Source organism: Solanum stenotomum, chromosome 9, assembly GCF_019186545.1.
Source record: "Solanum stenotomum isolate F172 chromosome 9, ASM1918654v1, whole genome shotgun sequence".
Lineage (NCBI taxonomy): Eukaryota > Viridiplantae > Streptophyta > Magnoliopsida > Solanales > Solanaceae > Solanum > Solanum stenotomum.
Genome location: NC_064290.1, coordinates 50,841,827 through 50,848,242, shown reverse-complemented (window position 1 = coordinate 50,848,242; position 6,416 = coordinate 50,841,827).

Here is a 6,416-nt window from a genome sequence, read left to right as displayed (position 1 = left end):
ATTAAATTAAATAAGGAACAACAAGGAATAGCATGAAGAAAATACAGTAAAAACATAGACTATAGAAATTTGAGGAAAACCAATATGTATACCTCATTTGATGATGAGGGTTTCTAGAGTTTGAGACCTATTATTCAGGATGCTAAAGATTTTTGGTAAATTTGAGTGAGTGTGTTTTTGAGTTGGAATATTTATAATATCTTAAAGAACATAACTATCCACTTGGACCCTCATTTTTTCTATATAGAGGTATAAGGATGTTTTCTTCGTGAAAATCAATTGGTTAGGCGAATTTTGTATAGTTTCACATGATAATTAATAAAACTTATTTAATTGTCAAAAAAATAGTTCAATTAATATAAGTAGTCAAACGACGCCTAAATATCTATTTTTAATTATTTTTTTAAAAAAGGGACAACAACAACAACAAACTTCTAGCCTTTGTTGGGTTCTAAGAGCGCTTCTTCAGCTTTAAAATAAAATATTTACATCCATATATGGACTGTAACATTGTTATCAAATGTGTGTTTAAGCCCTAAAGCGAGCTGCAAAACATGTTGAGTGTTTTGTCTCGTTTTATAGGCATTTTCGTGTATTATTTAGGCTTTTAAGATATATTTTTTCTTACTTACAATTGGAATCTAAACAGTTAAATTCCACTTTATCAAAAATGCTAATTTCTTTGTTCATATATTTTTATTCATGTTTATAATTATTAATCTCAACTACACATACAAATTTGTAAATTTCTACATTCCCATTTTTCTTCATTTGCGCTTGAAGCGTTAAAGAGTTTTTTGCACTTTTCACTTTTGATAACACTAGATTGCAAGAAAATAAACAACGACAGATAGAAATCAAATACAACTCTGAAGCCTGAATTTCATTCTAATCCTTTTACATAATTTTTTTTAAAAAAAAAAGCCCAAAACATGGAGGTGAATTTTGATAAAACAAAGTCAAATGATTTACAAGAAACAACTAAAGCAGAAAACTGAAATAGCAACTAATCAATGCAAAAAAGCACCCATCTGGGCCGATAAAAAATTACCAAAAAAAGATAAAATCAACTAGTAGCAGTCAAATCAAATGAGGAACAACACATAAGAGGATTAATAGAATGCAAGAAAAGTATAGAACTAAAAGGGAAATCAATCGGTATACCTCATTCGACGACGATGGGTTCTAGGGTTTGAGACTTGTTTTCTGAAAAATGAATTGGTGAATTTGAAGGGAGAATGAGTTTCTGGGTCAAAAAGTATTTTACAAATAATAATACAAAAAAGAGGAGTTGTAGATTTCGAGAATTTCAACAAATTTAAGAGTTATTTGACCGCGTAGGTTGATGCAATTATTATTTTTTAAAATTATTTTGTGATACAAGAATGGCGTTACAAATCATAAAGAGAGGTTTGAATTTTTGGGATATAGCTTGAAATTTTGATTTGAAATTAGGGGGTGCAAAAAATTGTTTTAATAAAAAATAAATCATTTTAATTTATTTCTATCAAATTGTTGGGTTAAAGTGTAATGTCGCGTACTATCAAGATAAAATTTATATCATTTGATTTATGCGATTTAAACTAAACTAAACTTTTTATGGTTCTTAGATGTTTGAAGGATCTATTTATGTTGGTGAAGTGTTATTTAAATTTGGAGTTGATTTAGGCATGAACAGATTATGTTTGAAGGTATTCGTTCAAGCATGGTGTGAGGTACGATTATAGATTGCATATACGGATCGTATTCTATATTCTGGATATCTATAGAATGGAAAAACTACTACTTGGCAGGGAGGAGCCATCTACGGATCATACATTATTGCATGTATGAGTCGTATTTCGGTAGATGGAAAGTGGTGCAAGCACGGTAGATCGTATGTTGAGTTTTGGTGCAAGGTCAATCTTCAAACGAGCTTATCTTCAAATATACGAGAATTTTGAAGTTGTATTACCTGTCAAATTAAATCTCTCTAATTTTAGTTTTATCACGATCTATGTAATGTCCCATTAAATTTGTTTTAGATTGTGAAGTGACCATTTTGCTCTTCCCCTTAGCGTTTTCATGCTTTGTGTTTTGGAAATGACTGTTGTGGTCCCCGATGTGATCAACTGTATTTTTGGTGATTTGACCCCTTTTGAGTTGAGAATTCATGATACGGTAACTTCAGTCAATATTTTGAGTTCCAAGAGTTGGATGGGAATTCCGTCAGTTTCATCGTGACCGAAACATCAAGTTTAAGATAGTAGGGTGGTTAGTAAGGTTTTTGAGGCATTCGGTTGAGCTTTGGACGTTTGGGTGAGAAGTTGTGTTTTAAGCCTTAAAGTGGTCTGGAAGGGTAAATCTATAATTTGACCTCTTTTCAAAAATTCAATGATTTCATTGAGTCTGGAATATCGATTTTAGTGGGGTAGCATGTCCAATTTATTTTTATCGAACTGAACGATTTTTGAAGGTCCAATCGGAGACTTGGACTTAGGACTTTGTTGTTCTGGTGTCTGGTGCAAGGGGATCGCATTCTCGGGCGCCCTAGCTCATTCCCGGGAGAATGATGCATAGGCCACCGCGTTTGCGAGAAGGGTAGGTTGCATTCGCGGGTGAACAGTGCTCTGCGATCATAGAGATGTTCCCGCATTCGCGAGCATTAGTAACCTAGTAGGCCATGTTCGTGGACCCTAATTTTTAGACTCGGATATAATCCAATTCAAGATTTATCTGATTTTTTCTCATTTCTTTCATATTTAATGGAGCTTAGGGGAGGCGATTCTTGAGAGCATTTTTGTGCAAATTTGTGTGGGTAAGATTTCTTTATCAATTCTTGGTTGATTCCTTCAAGTTTTATCTTCTTAAAACTCTTTAAAAAAATGATTTCAAAGTGGATTTTGGGGTGTTTTCTCCCAAAGTGGAAAAATTAGTAAGACCTTGATTTGAGACTCGTTTCTAGATCATTTTTAATGGGTTTTTCAACCATGAATTTCTCTTCACTTGTAGAACTTGGTTTACAACTAAAAATCTGATTTTAGCCTTTTGGTTTTTGAAGTAATGTTTGGATTATATTGCATCTGGTTTCAAATCCTATCAATATGGGTATCATTGAATTCCTTTTGATGAACCCTTTTCATATTTGATAGTTAAGGATCATTCTGGTGATTGTGTGGTTGAGGAAGTGCTATGTTAGAGTTGTTCGAGTGAAGTTCGGCCTTGATGTAGGTTTGGCTATCCCTATTTTAGACTGAGATGAGTAATTAACCTTTCTTAGGGAGTCAACTGTGAAATGAGTAGTAGCATGAGTTCTAGAAGTTCATAAATGTTAACCTCCTTGTCACTAGCATATGTTGCCTAATTATGGTGTTTAGCATGTGTGGAGACTTGTGTGATACCTGTAATTATTGAGGGAATTAGGTGATATTTGAGTAATTGCTTGAGCGAGAGGTTGTGTGACTTATATTTATTTTGGCATCGTGATGCCCGAGTTAGGGGGCTTGAGTTGATTGTTTTAAATATCTTAAAATGAAAGGAATGTTTTTCTAATTGGTAAAAAGGGTTGGTTTCAAATAGTTTCTTCCACTATCTCTATCATTTGAGAATGTGTTTTGATGTTGAGTTTGGGAACTTGATACTAGTTGAAACCCTTGATGAACTGATTACACCTTTGTATTATATGTTTTGTGATGCATTCATCATCATGCAGTATATCATTGTTCATGAAAATATGAGAAAATGGAGAAATACTATATGTTTTAGAAAGAAAATATGACACCTTACTTATATCCTTGACCACAAACTAGGCGGTAAGTTGATGAGATATTGAGATTATGAGATTGGTGTATGAATTGTATTTAAATGCTCGACAAGCTATATACGACAGGTTGTGCGATGACCTTGGTATCACCATATCATTCCATCATACCATCATCCAATCGCATTGCATTGATCATTTTGTTGTGTTGTGTAACATGTTTATGTGTTGAATTAAATATTATTTGTGCCCTTATATGCTTACTTTATCCGCGCCCTTCTATATAAATGTGCGACACCAATGCTAGAATGGGACTTTTCTGCGTGCAAGTGGAGGTGTTCATAGTTTACTTCTTATGTTTGTTTAGTTGCTGATATTCAGTTGGTTTAACCTCCTAAGTACAAATGGATTGTACTCACCCCTACTTCTGTTATCCATTTGATGTAGATCTTAGTTAGGGTGATCATCGAAGCAATTGATTGGATCCAGCAGAGTTCTCTGTTTTGGAGTTGTGGTGAGATCTTATTTTCCGGATCACCATTGGTCTTCATTTATCATTTAAAGTCTTTAACTTTTATTTTGAAGACTTGAGATATATTTTAGATTTTAAAAATGTATTAGATGCTCTTTATATAGATGCTCTTTATACTCATGCTACCAGGTTTTGAGATATTCTATTTGTCATTTTTTTGGTATCGTTCATGGCATTACTTTCCTTTGGGATTCTTACATGTATTTCTTTGGCTTACACATTATTTTAGGGTTTTCGGGATGTGTGTCATCATGACCTCGACTTTTGGGTCGTGATAATTCGATCCATCCGATCGTATGAGTACCTATTCTAACACCTACATAGGAGAATGCTTACCCCCAAATTGGGTCATTATATGCGAAAGTGAACAAATAATAAGCTAACACCCTATTTAATTATAGAAATACTCTTAACTCGATTTAAAATAAAGCTTTGTTAAAAAATACACTGAGCTTTTCACAAGAAACTAGTCTAAACATGTATAAAAGCTTCTACTATGGTACAAAATTATGAAAAGAAATATGACTGGGCTTTCATGCCACCATAAGGAAAGAGAAGTAGAACTTGTCAGAGATCATCTTCGTTTTCACCTAAGAAACATCATTGATCCTACAACCAAACTATGTCACTTGACATAGTAAGAGTAGTATCAGTACAAACAACACATTTTGATAGAAATGATCGTCCGACCCCAATCCACCATATAATTTCATGAAAATAATCAAAGAGACATGAAACTTAGAGATAAAATTTGAACCCCGATTTACTTGGTCACCACTCTCACTACAAGTAGCATTACTTTGGAACTCATACACTCTATCTCAAGTCACACACCTTCCTCTGCTGTCAATTCATCATCTAGATCATTACACCCTCATATCATATCATAACCTAACCCTTTTTGTCGCATAAAATTTTTCTGAACACAAGGACACAACTAAATTTATTGAATAGTTTCCCCTCCGACTCTCATGCCAATACTCCGACCCTTAACCCATTTATATAAACAGATAACATACAATTCTAATCACTATAAAAAGACGTAACCTTAACTCGTAGTTGCCAATTAAACTTAACATTCACAATTCACACAATCCACAACATTATAACATGTCATACCTGATTCATCACACCCTTCAAATAATTTGAACCTCAGGGGATTCCTAAAACATCACTATGGTATTTAGTTTATACCCCTGGTTTATACAAGGATCACCCCAACAATTTCAAATGATCGACTCCCCAGGGACCAACATGTGATAAATATGACACAAAAATAAATTCAGTCGAGTCATGAAACAAATCATGTACCTATAACGTCACAGAGAAGTAAATTTAGTTTTCTCATGAAACCCAAACACAAACTATTAATGTATTAGGTATGCACTTGTGTTAACAATTAGTATGTAGTGCATGGTACCTGAGCTAATCTATATGGATATTTTTTGTACTTGGCATAGTACCATGTCATGCCCCGAGCTACCCCCGAGACGCGAACACGAGACCTAGGACCACAAATGATCCCAAGTTAATCCTGTTGGCATGATCATGAGCATACTAAAGTTAATAAACTGATGCGGAAACTAAATCATGCATAAGATGAAAAGATGGGGAATACCCATATACTATAACTGAGATAGATGAAAAGTGATGAGTGTAATACAAAGAAGATATTAACTCAATACTAAGATGAATCTATTTATGTCTGAAAATAGCCTCTAACTTACTAGAAATGTTGGGACATGCCCCAACTAAGTCTAGAAAAAAATTGAAACTAAAGGACTAAAATACTGAAAAGAAACTCATGACTATTGTCCTCGGAGAATGAGGACTCACCACTGATTCTGCTGAACTGGAGATCGGAAACCAATCTAAGTGTGATCTGGATGCTGAAAACCTGAACCTAAATCACGAGAAGATGTAGTGCACGTATGTGTCAGTACTTGAAAAGTACTAAGCATGCAGGATAGAGTAAAGCTGAAATAAATATATAACTGAACAAAGCAAATAAACAATGATATAATTTGAACATTATATAGATACTGAAAATACTGAGCTAACTAGTGCAATGACCAAATTTATAACATGCTGAGACTGAATACTGACTGTACTGAAATATGGTCAATGCAATAGAGTCTGACTGAA